The 24,866-nt window shown below is 44.2% G+C and overlaps 1 protein-coding gene across 1 annotated transcript in view; it reads right to left on the bottom strand.

The window, feature by feature from the left end:
- The window catches only part of ALKAL2 (ALK and LTK ligand 2), a 221,856-nt gene that overhangs the window by 40,121 nt on the left and 156,869 nt on the right, over positions 1 to 24,866 (bottom strand). The window lies entirely within an intron of this gene.

Below are 24,866 nucleotides of genomic sequence, written 5' to 3'. Positions count from 1 at the left end.
TTAACCTCAGATCTTTTGACTGGGTGTGAGTGTTTGATTGATTCAGATGCTCCGTCCATCACCACCCCCTTTTGTACCGCTTTTAGCCGCCATAAGTGTGGCAGGGTATGCTCAGACGTGAGTCCCTTGCTCACTTTGCCACTGGATTCAAGCAAGCCAGGCTGAAGACGGCTGGAATACAAGAAACCTGTCCTCGGAAGCTTGTTTCCGGTCCAGGGAAGACATGGCTTGGCAGTTCAGGCTGGACTGTTCCCATGAGGCACAGGGTCAGACTTATTTGCATACAGCCATGTCTGAACTGGGGTGGCAGAGTGGGCTAAAGAACAGTGATGGATTAAACCCAGATCTGTTGACTGGGTGTGAGTGTTTGATTGATTCAGATGCTCCGTCCATCACCACCCCCTTTTGTACTACTTGCTTGAGGAAGACCTGACTAGTGAAAACTTGCTGCGGCCCTTTGTTGGATCCAGAACGGTAGGTTACCGGGACCCATTGGGTATCCTGATTAATTCTTTAAGCACACACAAGCTCAGTGAGCTCCTGGCAGAAGTTTTCAGAGATGGAGCTTAGCGCGGTACACTCCTGCCTAATTTCTGTTGTGTCAAAATAGTAGTAATCCCAAAACCAGGAAAACCCCAAACTTATGCTCTTCCTACTGACACATTTCCCTTCTCAATATTGAAGCCAAGAAAATGGCCAATGGACTGTCTTACCACTTGGTAAAAGTTGTACGCTCCTTGACACACCCAGATCAGGCTTGTTTATACCTAAATGAGCCACACACCACAATATTAGACAATAAAACAATGCCATAGTCCTGGCTGGCAGGCTCCGCCAACTCACATCAATACTACTGGATGGATTTGAGACGGAGCTTGCAGGGGCGGCTCTAGGCTCATGGCGGCCCTGGGCATGGAGCATAGGTAGGGGGCCCCAGAATAGGGGGTCCGGCGGAGTCCACCGGAGTTCAGGAAGGTTTTTTAATAAAACGTCCAGAAAAGGTGTTAGATGACCAGTACCTGCGGCTGCTCCTACCCTTCCGAATTCGTCCCAGAACCATACAATTTAGGAGGAGGATGGTATTGTGACACACGACGTGGCCAGCAGTGGGTAGGGAAAAAAAGAAGCCAATCAGGAACCAGGAGGAACGTAGTTGCGGAAGCCAGTGAAGAGGGGTTGGTCAGGGTGTTTGGAAGTGGAACCAAATCCCTTCCAGGGGCCGCCAAGCAAATATGTATCCATCCTCAGAGGATTATTATATTAAGGATATATAGTGGCATGGCAGCCCCTGGGGATTGGAGGCCAGGTGCAGGTGCACAGCTTGCACATGCCTAAGGCCGCCCCTGGAGCTTATATCTGCCAACTGGGCTTGCTTGTTCACTCTCTCACTCTCTCAAGCTGCCTTAACATCGGCTTAAAGTTTATCACAGATATTAAGCTCCTCTACACCACCCTGACAGCACATAGTAAGGGGGAACAACGGCTTCCAGGCTAGGGTTACAAGGTAGGCGTGATAATGTAAAGACACAGCAGACCCCCTGCTACTAATACGAGTTCCTAAGACAGGGAACTAAACATTAGTGTTCAAAGGATCGTAGGGGAGGGCACAGCAAATAATTACATGGAAGGTGAAGAATACTTTTTATCAATAAATTTAAGTTTTTTATTTTATAGTAAGATAAATATTTAAAACTATGGTGACACAGAAATGTTCCACGTAACGTTCATAAATGCACAGCAATGGTATAATGTTATTGCATCCTCACTCATTCGATCAGACGCACCCCATCATCTATTGGCAGAGTACATAAATAATAAACAAAATAGCGTCATATAATTTACTAATCATAAAACAACACATTAGATATTCTTCTTGCAGCTTTTGCTCAATATCTCTACGCAGGTTTCAGCACAGCGCCTTCTTCAGGAACCCCTGACCAACTATAGTGCCTGCAAATGTAATATATCCATATTTAAATAAGCCCTAAACCATAGACTCATATTAATTAAAAAACACAATTTCTTTAAAAAATGCAATGGTTTGTAACCAAAGTTAGAACCCCGTGCCTGGAAAAAAAAGAAAGAAAACCACCATGTGAACAGCAACAAAGTCTACAGAGATAGACTCCAAAAGTCGCCTCTATCCCTCGAAAGTTGCGAAAAAGAACAAGAAGCATGTGCCCAATTAACAAACTCATGTGTCCTCTGAAATAAATTAAATAAGTGAACACCGATTGTGGATTGTGATTTCCAATTGACCTGCACCTAGGTAAAAGGAATTAGAATACCGTGCTGTATGCGGTGTTATGAGCACCGGATAAAAGGGTCCGAAAGTTGGAAGGAATCAATGCAGAATTAGTACAAACCAAAAATGGATAGGTCTGGAATGCTCTCGTCTTCACCGCATCCATCTTTAGAGAAACATAATGGTATAGAATGAGATGCTGTCCACACACACACAAATATAGCTGCAAGTGACTCTAGGGACACTCCAAACTGCAAACTGGCCATGAAGACCATAAAGTGAATGTTCACTGGCGCCAGACCAAAAAAAACTCAAGGAGCTATGCTTTGATATACGGTCCACAGGGACAAACACAGCCCGATGCATTTTTGAGGACCAAAATCTAAGAATTCATCAAAGATTGATTCATAGCTGTCACTACAATATATTTTCGATAATGGCTGAAATAACCTCCACCAAAGAAGCTACACACAAGATAGAGCTGTTCGGGTACTAAAATTGCGTATTCATTTAAAAAGCAAAGCCACGGAGGGGCGTGGCTAGCAGCCGATAGAGATGGCTGCTGCCTGAAAGAGCTCTCGCCCATCCACGGCACCCTGACTGTGATACAGTCGATAAAACCAGAGTTCAGAGCCCTGAATCGTGCGGAGGGTTGTCGGATAATCCCCCCACGGTAGCAGAGTGTGTTTTGTGGAGCCCGCACCTTTGGATCGGCAGAAAAACACCGCCAAAGTTTTGAGAGCCAGAGAAGATAAGATGGCGGCTGTAGTGGCCCACGGTACGGGGTGGCTCTGAGAGGTCGGCGCTTGCGGTGCCCCCTACATGCGGCATTGGCGACTCTGAGCGGCAGGATTCCAGTGCAGAGCGAGAGAGCTGACAGATGCGGCACGGAGCTCCGAGGACACCCATTCCCTGCGACGGTGGGTGAGAGGGGGTGTTGGCTCCGGGGCAAGGCAGTAATCGAGGCTCCGGCTTTAGGGCCTAGCCGGAACTGGTGGCGGAGGCCGGAGTGGCGGCCACATGGGACGAAGCAGGTTTGGGCGGCCTCGGGTGTCATCGAGTGGCCCCTGCAGGTGACCGACTGCCGGCAATTGAGCGGTGGGGAGAGGAGTATCGGCTGAGGGAACATCGGGCCCCACATTGCAAAAGAATTTTGGTGGCGGTGCGACGCCGAGGGACGGCCATATTTGAGACCCCGGCTTTTGGGCCCATTCCAGATACTTTTTGGGGTAAGACCTGACCCGACCTTGCAGGCCAGTCCAGAGACCTTGGTGCAGTGGGGAACGGTGGCTGTTAGAGTTCGCTCGCCCCCCCCTCTTCCTCCCTTATTAAAGGGAACTAGTTACAGACTGCATAGAAAAGTGGAAGATTGGAGGTTTAATTCCTGCTGTGATGCCTGATGCTACTACTGTTGGACATAGGCTGTAAACATCGTGCTGGCCTGCCTGATTCCTCCATTTCCCCACGTGTTCAAACGGAGCTCCGCCATTATTTGACCTGGAAAACTCGTCTTTGTTTGAGGGTCCCCCCCACCAACCCCTCTGTAGGAAATTTTGCGCACCTGCTGCCCGCCTGTGCCACTGTTGGGTCCACTAGACATTTCTACCTATACATGGGGCAGATGGCCCGGTAGACTTGGTCGAGAGCCAGTATATGGCCCATCCTGAATAGACGTGACATTGAAATGTGCAGTTAATATTGAGCTTTGCCACGATTAGACCGACTACTGGTTTGATAAATTGGGGATACCGCGCCTCCAGATTAAAGGGCGACCAACAGAGACTGCAGATATATCAGCGGAGGAGGTGTGCGACGGGAGGCGTGACCACACGCAGATTAGTCGCAGTCCTAGGTGAAAGGTGTTGAAGTTGGCTGCTCCATCCACCCACCAGTGAGACTCCTAAAGCATTTCTGAAAATGGTGGTGAGAGGCAGGGAGTCAAAAATTAGCGCCCAGAGGCAATTGGCGAAATTTGCCTGGACTAAGGGAGGAGAAAAAGGTGACTTGCGGAAATAAGATAAAGAAGGATCGAGGGAGACGCCGCCATCTGGACCGGAGCCAACTCTCCATGATGTTATGGCAGCCATAGGTGGAATGCGCACTTCAGTGGACTCAGTCACTGTAGAAGTTTCGCTGCTCAGAGTCGACTTCAGAAAATTGGATGAGAAGGTGAAGGAGCTGAAAGTGGTGACGACCACACTGCGGGAGGACACCTCGGAACTCCAATGTCAGATGTTGGAAATGTAGAAAAAGCAGGCCAGAATGGCGCAACAACTGGATGATTATGAGGAACGGGCCTGCCGAAATAATATTCGAATCCTGGGCGTTCCGGAACGGACGGAGTGGCCGGCTGCAGATCTCTATGTAGAGGACTTAATCATGAAACACCTGAAACCTAAAAAGTTGTCCAGTTGCTTTTCTATAGAACGGGCCCACAGGGTTCCGGCTGGACGACCTCAGCCTAGTGCTGCCCCAAGGCAACTGATCGCCAGAGTGTTTAATTATCGAGACAGGGACATTATATTGCAAACATCTAGGTCCGCCCCCCGCTAGAAATAGACAACTATGAAGTGACTTTCTTCCCGGACTTCGCAGCCAAGGTCCAGGCACAGAAGAGGAGTTTCCAAGCAGTTAATGTTTCGCTTATTGCTGCAAGAACTGGGTAAGTTGGAGGCACGTCAATATGTACATTATTTGGTGTAGACGCATCGTGTTAGTAAAAGCACTTTCGGTTTTGATGCCAGGGGCTGTGTCAAGCTAGAATCTTATGCCTGCGTCTGAAACTGAGTCTAACTCTTCATCTGGACAGGGTCAGTAATCGAATCCAAGTCACAACCATAGCCTTTAATTCATTGATTAAATCGAGGTTACATAATAGTTGCCCGTGTCTATGTGGGTGCTTGTGGTGGTAGTGGAGGTTAGGTTGTCTTCCAAAATTTCTTCCCTACCGGAAACTGGTTCATTAACTGAAACTGAACTGAACTCCACTTATTTGAGTTGTTATTAACATGGAATTCTTCAGCTGTGGTGTCACTTTTATACTAAGCACTAGCAGACGAAATACGGGGAGAAGTAGGCAAACTTATCTTCTGGTGAAGAGCAAAGCAGGATATTATTTTTTGTTGCTTCGTCTTTCTTCTGGAACTGGTTGGCGTATGTGAACAGCCTTCCTATGCCTTCCATTACTTAAATTGGTATCCATAAAGTCATGCATCAGGGCCATTTTCTGTGCTCTAGTCTTCAGGCTTTATTATGTGGAGTGCAAGCATTAAAGTCCCATGTAAAGTGCTTACTATGAAAATAAAGATGTGGTTATTTAAACTTGAAGACCTTGAAAAAATGATCTCCGAGATTAAATGATTGCTCCTCGCCTAATGTAAGAATTTTGTGCACTGGATCCCAAATTGTTATATGATACGCCGGAGTCTGTATAGCATATTTAGCTCAGTCTAATTGTTGAAATTACTTTTCTCCAGTGTCTCCTTGTATGGCCCTTTCGTGGACCTCATTTGTGCTGCTGCAAATGTATAGAATAATCCCAGCTTTCCTGCTAAACCAAATTGTGTGATCTTAGGCAAAGAGAGAGACCATTGTCGGCGTTGGGTTCTTGCTGCTTATTTTTGTGCGTGTGCTTGCGATAGACGTGGGGGAGATGCTGAAAGTCTGAGGAGCTTGCATGTGAGGCGAAGGCAAAGGAGAGACATACGGAAAGCAGGTTTGAATCCACAGGCTCAGCTTTGAATTTTGGCAAATCTAGATGTGCCTAGAAAAAAAAGTGTAATGCAAACTGCGTCTGCCTTTTGTGAAGTGCTCTTAAGTCTGTCCATGTCAGGGTTCGCACCATGTAAACATGCAAAAAATAAAATGTGGTTCGGCTGGTCCCCCCTGCGCTAATTTTATGTCCCCATAGATTAAGGACAAAGTGTTAACCTTTAATGTCAATGTAAAATACACTAATTATAATTGGTGAATTGCAGAGCTTGAAAGTGGAGAATCTGGCTTTCATGCTTGAGCAAAGGTTGTAATCATAGGCAAATACTTTACATCATGGAGCGAAACACCTTTTTGCTCAGTTTCACTTTGAGCACTCCTTCAAAAAACTTGAGTTCAGGATGTGCGCTGCACAAATATTTCTCTTGTCTTTGACTTAGCCATATTAGCCTCTGTTGCTCCATCAGTCAATATCTAGGCCACATTATGGGGTACATATCACTGGAGCCAATGGTGGAAGTGGGTGGAGCCAATGATGGATATGGGAGGAGCCAGGAAAGTGGGTGTTGACCTCCTACGAAAACGTTTGAGCACCTGCACTTCTTATTTTACATATTAAGCACTGGCATGCGCGCTGCGCTAGGCTCGACTTAAAAAGGGATATCACACACCACTGAAGGCCGAGGCCACACATCAGTTGCGGAGTCATGAAAGAGGCATGAAATGGTGCACAGTCAGGGAGCAGCCTTTTTATGAAGCTGAATGGGTTCCCCAGAAACATGCAAAGATATGAGGTACGTCAGCATAGTACAGAGGTTTTATTCTAGTGGGACGACACACTGCCATTCTCAACCTAGATACTGATATCCAGAATTATACAGAACTTGTGCTGTCCCATAGACAAGATGTACTAATCCAAACATAAGGATATTGGGGGATGGGTAGGAGTAGATATCGGAGGGCCCTGAGCTTACGAGGTACTATTGTGTTTTTATTCCATGCAAAACTCAATAAAATGTGTTATAAAAATACCTATATTCTGATTTTGTAAAGTATTTTCTGGAGAATAAAACAATCTGATTTAAGTGAAAATAAAAACGAGGCACACTTTTTCAATATGGGTTCCTCAAGTTCAAACATATTGTATGCTGTTGCTAAATATTTTTGGGAGAATACGACAATCCGATTTAAGTGAAAATAAAAAATGAAGTAAACTTTTGCATTATGGTGTGCTCGAAAATATTACGTTATACACTTAGTGAAGAATTGCACCAGTGGGGAATTGGTGAAAGGAGCACCAGTATTCACTTGACCCTGTTTTGTTTGCAGTTGGCCATTTTATCTTGCTAAGCTGTTGGACATTCCGACATAATTCCAGGTTTGAGACATAGACCTGGAATGGTTTTAATATTTATTCCTATTTCACACATCTGTGAAGTGCATCTGGACCCAACAGTGTTCCAACATTGTATGAAGAACAATTATACATTGGAAAGGAACTGAATGATAAACATTATTAAACTCTAATCGTTGTAGCAATGAAAGAGAGTCTGAGGCAAGCTTGTGATTAACGGGTTGAATACGGATTATTGTTCAGCAAAAAATTGATTGAAGAGGTGATCTTTGAGATGTGTCCAGATGGCAATAATAGTAATGGTAATTATTTCTAGTTTAAATGTTTCCTGTCCAACTTGAAATAATGAATTGAGCTCGGCAATGGCTAGTCACAGCCATACCTCTCAAGTTTGGAATATCCAAAGGGTTTTTGTTATCTCTCAACCTGTAATTTGATGACTCTTCTGTTCTATATGATGTCACACATAAAATTGTTTTATAGCCCTATTGCAATGGACGTCTTGCATAATTCCATTTGACAACCATCTCTAATGGCCAATAGTTATTTAAAATAGAATATATCACAGACTGAGGTCATTATTCTATGTTCCATCTGAACTACTCAAGTTACAGAGGCCTGTCATTATACCACATATCCTTGAGGACAAAGATGTTCCTCCCAAATAAAGTCAACGACCAATGGTTGACCCTGGCTAAAGCATCCTAACTCCACAGATTAACAAAATGGCGAAGAACAACGTTCTGTTATGCTGATACCAAGAATAATACTTAAATGCTTCTCCAATAGAAGTTGAACAATCACAGTTAACACTACAGTTAGCTTTCAGTTCAATTATTGAAACTACGTTCAGGCTGTGTCTCCAAAGAATTTGCTCTCAAACTTGCATTTCTAGTTTCCCGAAGAGCAGAGACATATTGATCATATATGACAACTTAAATAGCGTCTAATTCGGAAAGAATTACTAGCAAATGATTCAACCTAGTTTACTAAGGCATGACAGCATAAAATAAAAATATTTCCCATCTGTACAACAAGGGCTTTGAATAAATCAGCTCACTCTACTCTAACTCTATTCAGAAAAAGCCTTGTGATAAGCATGTTCACCCCTGTGTAATAAAACAGTATGTTTCTTTCAGATTCCTAGATGAAATACACAACAGTATTTTATCATCACAGATGACCAAGTGCAACGAGACATTTAGCTTTGTAAAATAACTTGTCAAAAAGATATCCACTTAGTCATTCCCTCAGCTGAATTTGGACCTATTTCTGGTCTTTCTACTGCAAACATTACAGAACTGGGAATTGGAAATGTAACTAGACCCACTGTCATTTCCAAAAGCAACAGAGTGCCCTGCCTACCAAACCCTTAGTCTACTCGCCTCATTTAGAGATTGATGGAACTTACCATTGCCATTGATAAGGCCTCCTTTATCTCAATCAATGGAAAGCTTTCTCCGATGGAGAAGGGGTGCTGAAGGAAGGGCATTACATCAACCACCCTATTTAGAGTGGATGGTGAAATGTCTTTTTTCCCTCTTTGTCACACCACGAAAAACCTGGTGGTGAGGGGGAGAAAAAAAATATTAGTGAGTATAACGGAAACGTTGACTTAAGCCTTTGTACTAGCTTTGCTCTTTTTGTTAATTAGGTCCACTTATATTCAGGAACTTATTTTGAAGCTGGTCCAGATTTTCCATCTCTAAGTCACATCATTGATAGGAAACATACCCTCCTCGTCTCTCTCTCCCTCCACTGACCCTAACAAGGTTAAACTAATTGGAAAGGATGATAAAAAGTAACATGATATCATTTTTTGGGTGGATGAGGAAAGCCACTCCTGAGTTTAATAAATAGCACAAACACTCAAATCATGATACCCTTAAGGTTCTTATACGTTTTTGCTTAATTTTCTCTAAGGATTTTATTAATATGCAACGGTGGTGCATCAAGATTGTGAGTGAACCAAACTATGAATTAGTTACAAATGGCAAGAGTGCACAATGAAAAGTGAAATGTTACAAATAACAAGTGAACCCAAAACCTTAAAGTAAAATAGCTTAGGAAATGAGAGCAGACAGTTTTCGGGACAAAAATGGAGAGCGAGACCACATTCTGATAAAAATCATCATTTTCAGAAGGTCTATGTTGCTTGCTAGTAGATTTCTTGTGCAGAATTGCAATTTTTTTAATTTCGCGAGTGCGATATTGTTGCTGCCCGCCGCACCTACATGTTCGCAATTGCGAACTTACACCGCACGCCGCAAAATTGTATCACCAAGGAAAAAAAATCCGCTGCGTGCGAATTTGCGGATTTTCGGTAAATTCGCGAGCGTTCGCGGATTGCGAATTTACCGAAAATCCGCAAAATCCGCGAGCGTAACGGATTTTCCGCCCATGCTTATTTCAGGGTATTGCGGCACAGCATCCCAAGGCTGTCTCAGTGAAGAGTTGTGGGATAGAAACGCAGGACTGAGCAACACACAAAACTAAAACACAATAAATTGATATCCAACAAGTGTTTTTTCTTTAAAAAGTTAAAATATTTTAGTACAAATACTTTAGTCCTAATGAATACTACACTCAACATGACAAATATTTATACGATTTCAGGTGGATTCAGAAACTGAAATCAATCTTTAGGGCCCTCGCAGATTAACTGGGAGAAAATCACATGGACACATAAACAAGCATTTACAATGCAATGGTCTCAGCATTATTAAAGGTAGAGCTATTGGCATTGCTCATGATTTTTTTTTATCATAAATGAATGGCATTGTCATTTACATTGCCAATAGCTTAATCGTTAAACAAATGGCATTGTTATTTACACTGCCTATAGCTTAATCGCTCGCAAATGCATGACCTCTTGCATTTACACCCACACAGAGCCACACACACAAAGCCACTCACACACACATATACTGAGGCCAAGTATAAAACTAGACGATACATTTCTTAATAGGGAAGGACTTAAATAGCAACGAAAGTAGCAATTCTCATCGGGTGAAAAACTGTCCAAAAGATTTTCCAGAAGTCGAATTTTTGGGGGAACTTTTGTACACTATGACAATATTAAGACACATTTGCCAGTCTATTGGGTAAAAGTGAAGTGCCCAGTGAAAAAATACTAAGACCGAAGCGGTTGGAAATTAAACGGAAGTTCGTCTAATTGTCAAACCATTACTTAATTTGAGCCGGTGGTGGACAACAACATACAATTTTGGGGACCAGCACTTATTTGTCTTGATCAAACATTTCCCGAGAGAAAGACCGGGAAAAACTCGCAGAAGCTAAAGGAGGAAAATACAAATGCAAAACATCCAAAAAGGGAATAACGCAGTAACATTTAAGAGTGAGTTAATGGGGCCGGGAGTGCCTAGCAGAAGATTTAAAAGGCTTGAGGTGAATTAGGCCTACACAGCCTTAGTTATTGGCGCACCGACTTTTAATAGCGCCAACCTCGGGCTTCTGAGCAGTGTTATGTTTGGGCACCGGCACTATTTTCCAAATGTAAAACGGTCACAAATTCACAATGCATGCATCCATGAAAAAGTAAAGACCCAAAAGATGCACTGCAATGCCAGTCGCAAGAGGTAATCCTGCAGTGCGAACATCAAAAAACCCAGAATGAGTAATTGTTGAACGCCATGCTTACATTCAGAAAATAGGTCAGCTATGATGCGAATATGGGGAATACATCACGACACTTACTGCGCAAGTGCCGCAATGCTTACAATTTGATTTTCAAACACAAGTCTAAAAGCTACTGCATCACCTGGACACTTCATGGGCCATACTGAAGCAAAGGCCCCGGATCTGGTTTGCACAGATAACCCTATATAAAACTCTGTAAATAAATAAATCCCCTTCAGGTTCCATTCAAATTCTAAATCCGAATTTCGTCCAAGAAGATTGATCCCACACAGTGCAAAAAAAACAAAACTCACATACGTGAATTGAAAATACAAGCTAAGTGCATTGGCCCTCGGTACTCCCACGACACAAAAGCCTTTGTCTGGAATATCGTATTCAAAAGCAGCCAACCAACACCTAGAACCCAATACTTCCAAGCCATTCACGAGTAACTAGATCATGTACCTATTCGGGTAAATGTGAAGATCTTCGGACTTGAGGTGAAATGGAGGTCAAAGTGAACGGGCACCAGCATTACTTAGCCATTAGGTGCAAGAAACGGTTCATTACACTACAGTCGGATATTGGCCAGTGAAGCTTTTCATAAGATCAAAGTAGTACGAGACATACTGAAACCACTCACTGCCCTATCGTAATCGACCAATCAGTTTAAGGATGGTACTTAAACAAAACGTTCACAATACCACAACAAACCACCAAGTTTATCACCCGCATTACATCCATAGCCTGCCCTGCACTAAACACTACTTACGGTTCACATCCTAGAACAGCATTCAGTTGGTGTACAGCAGATGGGGTCAGGATGTGATGCCGTTCGTCACACCAACAGCCTAGCATAGACTACATTTCCCAGTTTATTAATTTGTTAATTGGCCGCACCCACGCCACGTACAATGAGACAGCCAGCGTAGTGTGTATTCGTTACACACACACACACCTATAGTCCTCCATTTATAAAAGGATTAAGTCGTGACCGGTGCTAGCAGTCCTCACTGAGGACTATCGGTCATTATTCTTAAAGCCAAATTGCCAACCGGCCTGGACACCATGCTCACTTAACCTAGAGAATCGCGGCCTACTACCCATTTGCTCGTGCAGTCAATGGCACATACCCTACTTTTATCACCCGTGATGATAATTCAATCTAAGGCATTGCCAGCACCCCATGCCCGCTACTCTCGTGGGCAACCCACTTAGTGATCTAGACGATGGGCAGTATTGGAGCCCATACTAAGGACGGATGAAGATTTAGACACGTAGCGATGGCCAGGGAAATAAATTCGAACGGGAACAACGTTGGCTTAGATCCAGGTTTATTACCTAGTATCACAAAATAATCTCCATTAATGAGGTCCATTGAACCTATACTACGGGAGAACAACCACACCTTGCCCATCAGGCTTCCTGACGGGTCACCCGCAGTCACATGACTAATAATTAATAAATAAAGCGTGTTGGCTTTATCTTGAGTATTAACATGCCTGTGTTATCTATGCTTAGAGAGAATCATCAAACAATTAATGAAGACCCAAATGAGACATTGATATGAACATTAAATCTTTTCTGGAGATACCAAGCATTTACAATGATTGAACCTAAAAAGGGATATACATACTAAACCCATTCCTATTGCTCTTGTCGGAGAGCTGACAATGCAAAACAAATTCGTATTGCATTTGTCAAATATTTCAAAAAGTAAAACCACTTTATGGAGTTTATAAAGTAAGCCCCCTTCCTACTGCATTTGTCAGTCCACAACGTAAAATCCTTTCTTATTGTATGTCAGAATTCACAACATAAATCCTCTTCCCAGTATTTGTCAAAGTGTTCACAATGTAAAGCTCCTGCATATGGTGCTCGGCAAGAAGATCATAGCGTAAAACTCCTTCCTGTTGTGTTTGTCAGTGAGTTCACAATGCAAAACCCTTTCCTACTGCATTTGACCTGGGGTCTGTGTTAACAATGTCCTTTTCAGTCATGCACAACTGTCCTACGTCTCAGGCAGACTAGCAACACTATTTCTCAAACAGTGCTTTAGAGAAGGAGATCAACAACTGGATGTTGTTTTTTCTAATGTTCACATAATACCTTGTAAACAGCTGCTCGGTCAAGCCAGCACAATGAAACAAGCACAATGAAATTCCAAAGAAAACAAAACCGGGTTTGTTAGAGTGATCCTGGCCTACTATGGTAATCTGTGCCACTCCATGGTACAAAACATGCATCTATAGGCTTTAACACAATGTAATAACAATCCAGCCCTAGCACACTATTGGCTCTAATATATGCTTTTCACAATAAATAATTTAGGCCTACCACCTTTGGCATATCATTTAATAATAAATAGGTCAGAACTATGGCATCTGACATAACTTTTTCCAATGAACCAGCCAGATCGAGAGCCTTGAATATTGACTTGCCAATCTAATCCAGTAGTGTGGAAGAACAACATGTGGGTAGAGCTAAAGCTCTTTTCTCAAAAGATCTTTTTAAAGCTTTTTTATGTCGCTCACATAAGGTATGGAAACAACCTTTAAGTCAGACTTTAAAACGGGATCCAGGAGGCTATTTTGTAATTTAATTTTCTGACAGGAACAGTAATATGATGCCACAAACGGGGACAGAAGGTAACTCTATTCTCAGTAAGGGAAGAGGGTGATGGATGAAATAATGTTATTGAATGGCTGCAAACTCAATAAAGTTTTCCATACATGAATATGCCAATCCTGTTACACACTGCTGGGTTTTACCAGTAGCTAGAAACACCATTCCGAGCAACCTGACAGGGGCGGCTCCAGGCTCATGGTGGCCCTGGGGAGGGAGCATTGGTAGGGGGCCCCGGAACAGGGGGTCCGGGCGGGGCGGAGCGCGGAAGTCAGTGAAGAGGGGGGTCAGGGTGTTTGGAAGTGAAACAGAGCTGGAGGCCACCAAATCCCTGCCAGGGGCCGCCACGCAAATATGTATCCATCCTCAGAGGATTATTATATTAAGGATATATACTGGCATGGTGGCCCCTGGGGTTTGGTGGCCCTGTGCAGGTGCACAGCTTGCACATGCCTAAGGCCGCCCCTGAACCTGATTGTCTAATCTCATTATTCCAATGAGTATTCTTAAGTCATTAACTATCATGAGATGTTGCTTTTTTGACCCATAGCTAAAGGTTGTCCACATTTTATTCGACGTGCAGAAAAAAGATCATTTATTGATTCACCCACGTGTCACAATACAATAAATAGCGTCATCGAAAAGTCTGTTATAAAATGTATTTTGTGGAAGGAGCGCAAGTACGTTTCCAAGAAAATCATAGAGGGGTCAATTGTGCATTAGTCACATACTTAAATGTATTTGCAGATATTAGACTCAAAATCATGTGCGTGTTTGCTTTATGTTATGAAGAGAATCAATATTTACCAACAAGAACACTAAATTTAGAAGCGGACGAAAATGAGTACTTTTTCTGAAGACATATTGCTTATTATGATAGATATTCCCTCTATGCGGAAGTTATTGCTTGGCAAAGTTACACCAATAGTCAATCAAAACATCAAGTGATGGAGAAAAGAGAGGGGACGTTTGATCCTGAGCGTGTGTAGAGCATGTAGGTAATTAGATGTGCGAGCAGATATGATTCTTAAATCAGACAGCATCAACTTTAGAAAGTAACACTAGAGAGACACGTACATTTGTTTTTATTATGAAACTCATTATATGTAAAATATATTGTAATGCTCCTTTACTATGAGATTTGGCATACAAATTGATCAATTTGCAAGAGATGCCTGTGGAGCAAGTGCATGACAGTTTATGTTTCAGGTTTATTATCCTCAATTTGTTGGACCTGATAACAAGTACATTTAAGGGTGTTAAATTTGACATTTACACATGTGGAAGCTTGCAATTGGTGTGTCAGTAGTGAGTCGTGTATAATGCTCATGCGATTTGTGTCAAGGCGGCAGACTTCATCTTGCAAGGTGCAGGACCCCAACAAATCTCTAGGAGCTCTATTCATAGGATGACAAACGTTGCTATTGTGTAAGCCATAAAAACGTTCAATGTTGGTAGCTTGGAAATGTGTGTATTTTGTGAGAAATTTCATTTTACAGTACACAACACTAGGGCCTAGATGTAGGTAATTTTATTTTACCACTTCTTAAATACCGAATTTTACCGATTCGGTAAAATTGGCCCCCTACATCCCAAAAACCCATTTACCTGTCGGTAACGGCCGAAATCGGCCGTTACCGGCCGGTAAATGGCCACCTACATCTGGCCCCAAATGTGTTAAAAGTATGAACCGGCGCGAATCTGTGTATGTAAAATCCTGTACTTACGCTGAGCTTTCGGGCCTCTTCACTGCAGGCTACGAGGCATAAGACAGGGAAAAGTCTGTTATTAAATGGCGATTCCAACCGTTCAACAACCTGATGTGCGGGGCACCAGGTGCGTTCAGATGCTCTTTTTACTGGTGGTGTGTTAGTGTCGCGGTCTTGTACATGAGACCTAACAACAGAACAGAATGTATGAAGATAAACAAGCACTGAAGATATATTTGGGCTGCGCCTTTTTTAGCTGAGTTGGAAAGAAGATTGATTAGCAACAGTTGAAACTAAACGTCCTTGTTTATCCAAATAACGAATAGAGCACAGGCACGCGCTCCAAACGTCCAGATGTGTGCCCTGTAGAATATCACTATCAGACACACTGATGTTATAAGTTGCTTTAGTTTTCATTTGTATTTCATGCTTACTCTAGTTAGCCTTCCACAGCATCACCTATCACAATGAAATACAATGCGGTTCATTTAAATGAAGTGGGCATGCGCATACTTTGTTATTTTTTTTTGTACAATTGCCCTGGGCTAGATATAAAACTGCTAGCTACAGACACAGCACTCTTTGTGCTTTCCAAGAATGCTCCTAATGCTTTATGAGACGACGGAAATATCCAGCTCAGAACAAAACAGCAGAGGGTGATAAACAAATATCTTACACGTTATGCCTAGTTGAAGGAAGAGGCTAGTTTCTGTGGCTATATAGGTTTGTTGCTTGCATATTGTTTGACTTCTTTACCGTGTTTGGTTACGGACCGTACCCTTCACTTTTAGGAAATGTTTTAATCAGAGTGCATCTTTGTTTTCTTTCAAATGTAAAACAACTGCATGCTCTGAGGTGTACTAACTATGGTGGATTATGGTTTATTAATTTGTTTACAAACACACTATGTCAGAGCTAAAACCTGACATTGACCACATTAGCTGTGGTGTAAAGTGGCAGCCCTTTCCTTTGAGTAATGTGTTTTAAGCACTTAAGTAACACCAAAACAATATTAAAGTCAGAAAAACAAACAATTGTCTTATCAAACAAATGCAATAAAAAGGAGACACATTTAATAAGTAAAATTATATAAGAATGGTCAAAATTCGGTTTGGTCTAAAAAGAGCCAAGAGAACAAAAGTACCAACACAAGCCAAGAGCGTGGTTGACAAGGACTTACGGCCAGATTCATCAATGTCCCGATTTGCGAGTCCTTAATAGCGATTATTAAGGAATCGCTATTAAGGACTTGCAAATCGGGATTCATGTAAAAAATCGCAAAATAAATTGCGATTCCTACAGCCTCCTTATTTGCGATTAGCAAATTGCTAATCGCAAATAAGGAATAACTCGCCATTCATTCCTATGGGCCTATTCTTTATTTGCGATTAGCAATTTGCTAATAGCAAATAAGGATGCGATTTCAAGGGTGCCAGGGGTGTCCAAAGCACCCCTGAAATGTCAATGTAGACTGATGTTGCGCACACACATGTCCAAAGGACATGTGTGTGTGTAACATCCAACTTAGAAAAATGCACTAAAGTGCATTTTTCTAAGTTTTCGCTATTTACCACGAAGTCTGACTTTGCGGTAAATAACGGCCAAAAATAGCGAATTCGCAATTTAAAAATGGTTAATGAATTGCATTTAAGGAATCTCGAATAGAGATTCTTTAAATGCAATTTCTCGCAATTTAGCGATTTCGCCTCTAGCGATTTCTGCATTTGGGATGATGAATCCCAAATGCAAAAATTGTGCTTGCAAAGGGCCAGATTCTCAGAATCTGACCCTTTGCGAGCCCATTTTTCTTTGATGAATCTAGCTGTTAGATCTTTACCACCACGCTTAGAAATGATTTTGGTTCTTAAACTTCTCCAGCGAGGAAAGACAGGATTTTGTAGATGACAAGGGTTACGGTTCTTCACAGCAGTCCTGGGATTGCCTCAAAATGTGCTTGATGGAGTTCCAAGTCAGCAAATCTTGGCTTCAGAGGTTGTGTCTGGTTTTTTGGGAACGTGACACCAAGTATTAGTCCTCACCAGGTCAAAAATGTCTAACGTTGTCCCCTCTCCTGAATCACCATCCTCACCAAGACCTGCCTTTCCACCGACCTTTTCATGGTGGGTACACCGCCATGGAAGGGTCGGGGGGAAAAGCAGGTAATAAGCCAAAAAACTTGGCTCTAGGGCAAACATTGCCCTTATGTGATGTGGCTGGGCATATGTGATGGCCTCTGATGACGTTAAGTTGATGAGCACACTGGTTTCCTTGCCCAACATGGTACAAGGAAACAGTGCGCCGCTCTGTAGGGAGGCACCACAGCATGGCTGACATGGACTGTAGGCTCTTTCCTTGATCCACAGCATGCTGCCGTCATGGCTGTGCCATGCACACACTGCCAGCCCTGTGGAAATGTTGTAATTCGGCCATTAGAATTCTGCTGGCTTGGCGGCAATTTCTCTTCCGCCGCCGCGGCGGACAGGAGGTGTGACTGCTAAAAGTCTTAATCAGGGCCTAAGTCTGGAGGTAAAACTTTTCACCAGAACAAACCTGGCACCTGTATTTGACCCATGCTCCTTTCCAGTCAGCCTTAAACCATAATCTTGTCCTGGGCAAGCCGATGACCGTAGTTGGCGGTTAATTAATTTTGCTGCCACTTTGACCTATAAACTTTAAAAATTCATGACTCTGGTTCTACTTACTGTAGTTTTGTGATTTTTATATCAATTTCGTCATTAGAATTTACTTAATTTGACTGAATTGGTTTGGGATTTTTCTAGTGCTGTGTTTTTACATTATTACTGTTTGAGTACTGCATAAATACTCTACACCTGGATTCTAAGTTAAGCCTCTCTGCTCTGTGCCATAGCTACCAGGGGGTTAGCCTTAAGTTAATTTAGTGACTTCATTGGTTCACCCTGACAAAGATTGTGGTTGGTATTTGAAGTGGGTATTTAACCCCCTCAACAAATACCCACAATTTCGTACAGGACCTCTTTTACCTACCATATCACCACTTTCCTCAGTAGTTAATGCTCAGATATGATTCTGCTACCAGTGCTGCACTACATGATTTTTCTAATTTTATTTTTCATTACCTCCTCAACCCTTATCCCAGTTCCTATGGAGGAATACCATGTGACCTAGCAATAAAACCCTTCATACACCTCTGTCCTTCCTCCTTTAGTCCATTTGCGAATACCAAAGACGATAATTGAAAGAACATATACATCATTTCCTGTTTTACTTGCCATCTTTTTTCATCTGTTATCCCAGCCCTGGCTAGGTTGGTAGAGAACGGGGCTCTCTACCTAGGCCTGGCTTGATGTTCTTCCTTTTTTCATTGTCTGTTCTTGTCCCATATTGTTCCTAACTCGGTTGGCATTTTCTTCTTGGCTCTGGGCCCAGGGAGTAGGGTTGAGAGTGTAGCTCTCTACTGGGGGCATCTTTTACTTTTTTCCTTCAAGGTGAGTCATTTTTAGGAGTCTATTCTCTACTGGCATTTGCTGCTTGAGAGTCTGTGGCCTTCCTGGCCTTGGAAGTCAGGTCCCACCTGATGCCTGGTGCTGGTGGGGCCTAGGACTACATACAAGGCATCTAGTTGTTGAGCGGCTGCTTGGCCTCTTTATAGACGCTCCTCTTCTTTGGTGAGTATTGTCCTATGGGCCAATTGCTTCATATATGGCTGCCTGGGCTACTTGGAAGAACAAAGGTCTGTCTGCTTGACAGCCTCCCCTCTGTACCCTGCCTTAATGCCCAGAGGCAATCTTGCATTCGGTTGTTTTGTTTACTCATGTATTCCATATTTTTGGCTTTGGTCGATGCTGATAGGTAAGCTTTCTTCTCTTGCCTTGGAGTACGTTTTTTTATTGGAGATCAAGTGGGTGGTCTGTCTCTGAGCTCTGTTTGCTGCATAGGAAGTTTGGAAACAGACTACATGTTGGCCAAGCTGGGATGAGTTTCTTGGGACATGTAGGCCATGTGCCTTGTTAGTTTCTTGTTGCTCTTTCCGTTTTTTTTGGTTTTGCTTTCTGTGCTTCTGGGATGTGGTTTGCTCCTGTGGGGTGTCTTTGGTGTCTCTATGGTGTATCAATATACCTCTTCCCCTAGCCTCTCCACTGCCTGTCTCAGAAATAGGCTTTAGCTTGGATCATCACCTCCTTTCTTGCCTATGCCGGAACTGCGGGTTGATCTTTTTGGTCCCTTGCCTCTTTTTCCTGCTGGTTGGCCTGGTACTTCCTGTCAGATATTGTGGGGAGTCTGTACAGCATTGCACCTTCCAACTACTCCTGAAATGGTTTTACTTGTTTTTAGGGTAGAGTTTTGTGTTCCCAAAATGCTCCTTGGTTAGCCATAAAGCCCATGGTTGATGTCCACCTTATATTCCATTCTTCAGGTGTGTCCTCCAGCTACTTATTCCGTGGGGTGTGATGTGGATTGTTTTTCATTTATATGTTTTTCACTAGGTCTTGGCAGGGTAGAAATTAGCATGCCTGGTTCCTAGCGTTGTGGTCTCCCTTTTAGGATTGGTTTGCTTCTTTCATCTGTGTTGAAGCTAAATTCAGAGTAGGTTTGGGCTTCCTTCTGACTTCTTGAGGGTTTGTGTTATTTTTTTCCCTGGCTTAGATGTCCAGGTACGTTTCTGGACTTGGGTTCTTGTGTTTGACCTTCTGTTCCCCGCTCCTTCTTGGGTTTCTTGGCTGCATTTGGACTGTTTCTTGTGTCTGACCTACCTTTCCATGATCTACACTGGATTGGAGCTCACGGACGTGGGTCTACAAGGAAATAAACTACAAAGAAGATTTTACCTTGTCTCTGTGTCTGGAATTTGTTTCCCGTATACCACATTGTTATAGTGGCCTTTTGCTGCAAGCTCCCATCCAGTCTAGATCGGCAGCAAACTAACCAACCTAAACACTCTAGAACGTAATGGGCACTCGCAGCCAAAGGCCGCTATAACAATATGGAACATCAACATATTGAAACATAAGCACTGCAAGAGCAGGTACAAAAGTGCGAGCAGCGACAAATGCGTGAGCAGTGACAATAGAGAAAAGGTGAATCCCACATCACCTCCCCTCTCTTATATATAGAGAAAATACAATAGAACATGGCGCTGGCAGTGACAATAGAAAACATGAGAATAACACAGTCGGGCCACCAGCACTCATTTATGAGGGCCAGAACTTATTTTTCTTTGCTAGACTTTGACCCAGAGCAAGAGAGAGAAAAACACAAAAGGGCGAACGAAGGGGGACGATAAAGATGGAACAACAGGAAGCAGGAATGGAAAAGAAACTTAAAGAGTGAAATAAAGGGGCAGAAAGTTTTCTGTGATAGATGAAATAGGCATAATGAGAAATCATGAATTTGCAGACTTGTTATCTGGGCTCCCCGACCTTATATAGCGTCGCCTGAGGACTGCTGAGCAAAAACGTTGTCTCCTTGCACTTATTCTTTTACAAATTAAGCATTACAGTCATGCAGCTCACATGAAGTTCTAAGTAGTCACTCTTGCAGATGAAGTTAAAGATGTTAAAGCACGATGAATCCCAGGCACACAGTAAATACACAAGTGAGGGTGAGGGTGTAGCTTTAGGTTAGGGTGGTTGACCTCGAAGCTGGGGAAGCGGGTTCGAGTATCTGCACCAACGCTCAACAACCTGTGATTGTGGGCAAATCACTTAATCTCCCTGTGCCTAACAAAAAATGAATGTGTCCATCTGTAACGAAACTGGTGCTCATGTAAAGCCCTCTGATACCCGGTGTCTCTGGTCAAGTTCGCGCTATATAAAACTCTAAAAAAAAAAAAAAGTTGCATGTAAAGATTCCACATGATTTATGTGGACTTTTGAAAAAACACGTCTGCAGTTAGAGAGAGATCCACAATAAAGACATTGATTACACAGCGTCGATGTTACAATTTGAGACAATCACAAAACAAATCACATAATTGATTTTAACAACGAAAGCAATGTATGGCATTAATAAAATGTTTTGCAATAATTTCATCCGTGATGCAAAGGGTACAGTGGAAAGTTACATATATCTGAACGGCAGAACAGGACCACCATACACAGGCACTGTGGCCAGTGGGCTGCATGCTGTAACACTCTACAGTCTCCATTCTCCCCAGCTTTGTCCTTTCATTCATACACCAGCATGCCCCTGTCCCCTTACATGAATCGTACTGTTCTTAACGTGTCATTTCGATTAGTAGGATCATTTAATAGTTATTTGAAATGCCGTAGGGCACACAATGCTGCAGCGGTTAACCAATGACAACCCGTTCCTCCACTGCGAAAAAACACCCTGTAAATAACTGTGTCGGTAAATATTTTAACAAAGGACGAGTAATTGAAAACCACATGCGCTTGCAATTCCTTCATTGTCCAGGAGGGGTGTTGCGGTTTATGAGAACACTATCTAGTATTAATTCGCACAGGTTAATACCTATATTGGCGCCGATTGAGACCTTCCCAATTTTGAAGTCCAACAACCCGTCACTGTGTTCCATTAAAAAGGCAGACCTTGGCGAGCATTCAAACATGCTCTTTGATTAAACTGCAAGTCTCAGCGAAACCGCGCACCAGCAGTGTCACAACTATACAATGCAATAGTAGAAGTGCTGAAGTACGGAGTCATAGCAATGACTGACAAATGATGCATTTTGCATGTAGTGTATAGAGTACATTTTTCTATTTTGGGCATGGCCGCGGTCTAATTACGTTTCTCCATTTCGGGTTTGTTTGCTGAACAGAGTTTGGCAGTTGTTCAGTCAATATCCAGACATAAACTGTGAAAGATTGTCGGCAACCACTGAAGGTTGTTGAATAATCGCATTCTATGTGGATTCAAGGATGGGTGGCATGTTTGCTAGTAGCGCTGCTAAACCCAGAGCAATTCCTGCAGGAGAAGGTGTTCAGTATGACAGCCTATTTATACCGCACGGAGACAATGGAAGGAAAATACAAAGCTCTGTAGTGTGAGTAAACACAGTAGCCCGAAATAGCGTGCATGGAGATGAGAGGTGATATGTTCAGTTAGCAGTGCATGCAATATCTCTAGGCACTGATGGGAAAGAAACCACCTGAAAGCATGCCAGTTGAAATGCCAGGCACATCTGCTAGAGATTTAAAGACGCAAGTCTAAAGACGCACTATGTTGGAGAAACCATCTAATACACTGATTATACTAAATACGAGCATGCACAATACGCATTTTTTGCAAAACCCCAATCAAAAATCTAAATATACCTGTGCAGAGTCAGTGCAGAGTCCGCAGCACATATAAATTGACTATTATGTAATGTTAGTAAGTATTTTTAGAATGTGTATTCTGAATTTCTATGGCTAGTTGGGTTGCAACATGCTTAACATGACTTCAGAATGTGGTAACAGGAGAGAAAATATTTAACCACCAGTGCGTCCCTTAGAAGAGCTGTAATGCTATTAGAAACATCTGCTCACTTGCTGCACAATGTTTTAATTTAAACATAGGGAAACAAAAAAAGAAAAATTAGAATATTGAGCATGGAAAAATTCCAGCCAAATCTCATCTTCTACCACCCCACTGTCTTCATGTGCTTTCAGACCATCGTAGTGGGTGTGAAATGCACAAGTGTAGCGTGTCTATAAAGAGTCAACTTCTAGTTTTTTAGGTCGAGCATCAGAGCTCAACTGTTGTATCTCTCTGTGGGGCTTTGGAAAACCCACCCATTGCCATTGACTGTTAGCTGCTGCATTTAGAAATGCTGGCTTCTTATTGGTCTATTACTGCAACTGTCCCTGCTTTGTGTGGATCCTTCCTCCCATGGCGATTGCACTAGTGGGTTCTTTTGGTTGTCCCGCAGGAGGAGGCCGTGCCTATTTTTGTTTTTGGTACTTCCCCTGAGTCACTCCACTCCCCCCCCATTCATTCCTCTTGTCCCTCCCTCTTTGCTTCCCTCTCCCTCCAGGCCTCTCATCCCTTCCTTGTTCCTCCCCTCTCTGACCAGGCCTCTCATCCTATCCCTCGTTGATCCCCTCTCCCTTCATTCCTCTCGTCCCTCCCTCTTTGCTTCCCTCTCCCACCAGGCTTCCCATCCCATCCCTCGTTGCTCCCCTCTCCCTCCAGGTCTCTCGTCCCTCCCTTGTTGCTCCCCTCTCCCTCCAGGGCTCTCATCCCTCCCTTGTTGCTCCCCTCTCCCACCAGGCCACTCATCCCTCCCTAGTTGCTCCCCTTTCCGTCATGCCTCTCGTCCCTCCCTCGTTGCTGCCCTTTCCCTCCAGGCCTCTCGTCCCTCCCTTGCTGCTCTCCTCTCCCTTCATTCCTCTCGTCCCTCCCTCTTTGCTTCCCTCTCCCTCCATGCCTCTCATCCCTCCCTTGTTCCTCCCCTCTCCCACCTGGCCTCTCGTCCCATCCCTCGTTGCTCCCCTCTCCCATCCGGGCCTCTCGTCCCTCCGTTGTTGCTCCCCTCTACCTCCAGGCCTCCCGTCCCTCCCTCGTTGCACCCCTCTCCCTCAGGCCTCTCGTCCCTCCCTCATTGCTCCCCTCTCCCTCCAGGCCTCTCATCCCTCCCTTGTTCCTCCCCTCTCCCACCAGGCCTCTCGTCCCATCCCTTGTTGCTCCCCTCTCCCATCCGGGCCTCTCGTCCCTCCGTTGTTGCTCCCCTCTACCTCCAGGCCTCCCGTCCCATCCCTTGTTGCTCCCCTCTCCCATCCGGGCCTCTCGTCCCTCCGTTGTTGCTCCCCTCTACCTCCAGGCCTCCCGTCCCTCCCTTGTTGCACCCCTCTCCCTCAGGCCTCTAGTCCCTCCCTCGTTGCTCCCCTCTCCCTCCAGGCCTCTCGTCCCTCCCTCATTGCTCCCCTCTCCCTCCAGGCCTCTCATCCCTCCCTTGTTGCTCCCCTCTCCCTCCAGGCCTCTCATCCCATCCCTCGTTGCTCCCCTCTCCCTCCAGGCCTCTCATCCCTCCCTTGTTGCTCCCCTCTCCTTCCAGGTCTCTCATCCCATCCCTCGTTGCTCCCCTCTCCCTTCAGGCCTCTCATCCCATCCCTCGTTGCTCCCCTCTCCCTCCAGGCCTCTCCTCCCTCCCTTGTTGCTCCCCTCTCCCTCCAGGCCTCTCATCCCTCTCTCGTTGCTCCCCTCTCCCAACAGGCTTCTCAACCCTCCTTCATTGCTCCCCTCTCCCTCCAGGCCTCTCATCCCTCCCTTGTTGCTCCCCTCTCCCTCCAGGCCTCTCCTCCCTCCCTTGTTGCTCCCCTCTCCCTCCAGGCCTCTCCTCCCTCCCTTGTTGCTCCCCTCTCCCTCCAGGCCTCTCCTCCCTCCCTCGTTGCTCCCCTCTCCCTCCAGGCCTCTCCTCCCTCCCTCGTTGCTCCCCTCTCCCTCCAGGCCTCTCCTCCCTCTCTCGTTGCTCCCCTCTCCCTCCAGGCCTCTCCTCCCTCCCTTGTTGCTCCCCTCTCCCTCCAGGCCTCCCCTCCCTCCCTTGTTGCTCCCCTCTCCCTCCAGGCCTCTCATCCCTCCCTTGTTGCTCCCCTCTCCCTCCAGGCCTCTCCTCCCTCCCTTGTTGCTCCCCTCTCCCTCCAGGCCTCTCCTCCCTCCCTTG

This window comes from Lissotriton vulgaris, chromosome 6, assembly GCF_964263255.1.
Source record: "Lissotriton vulgaris chromosome 6, aLisVul1.2, whole genome shotgun sequence".
NCBI lineage: Eukaryota > Metazoa > Chordata > Amphibia > Caudata > Salamandridae > Lissotriton > Lissotriton vulgaris.
This window is presented reverse-complemented; position numbering and strand designations above follow the sequence as displayed.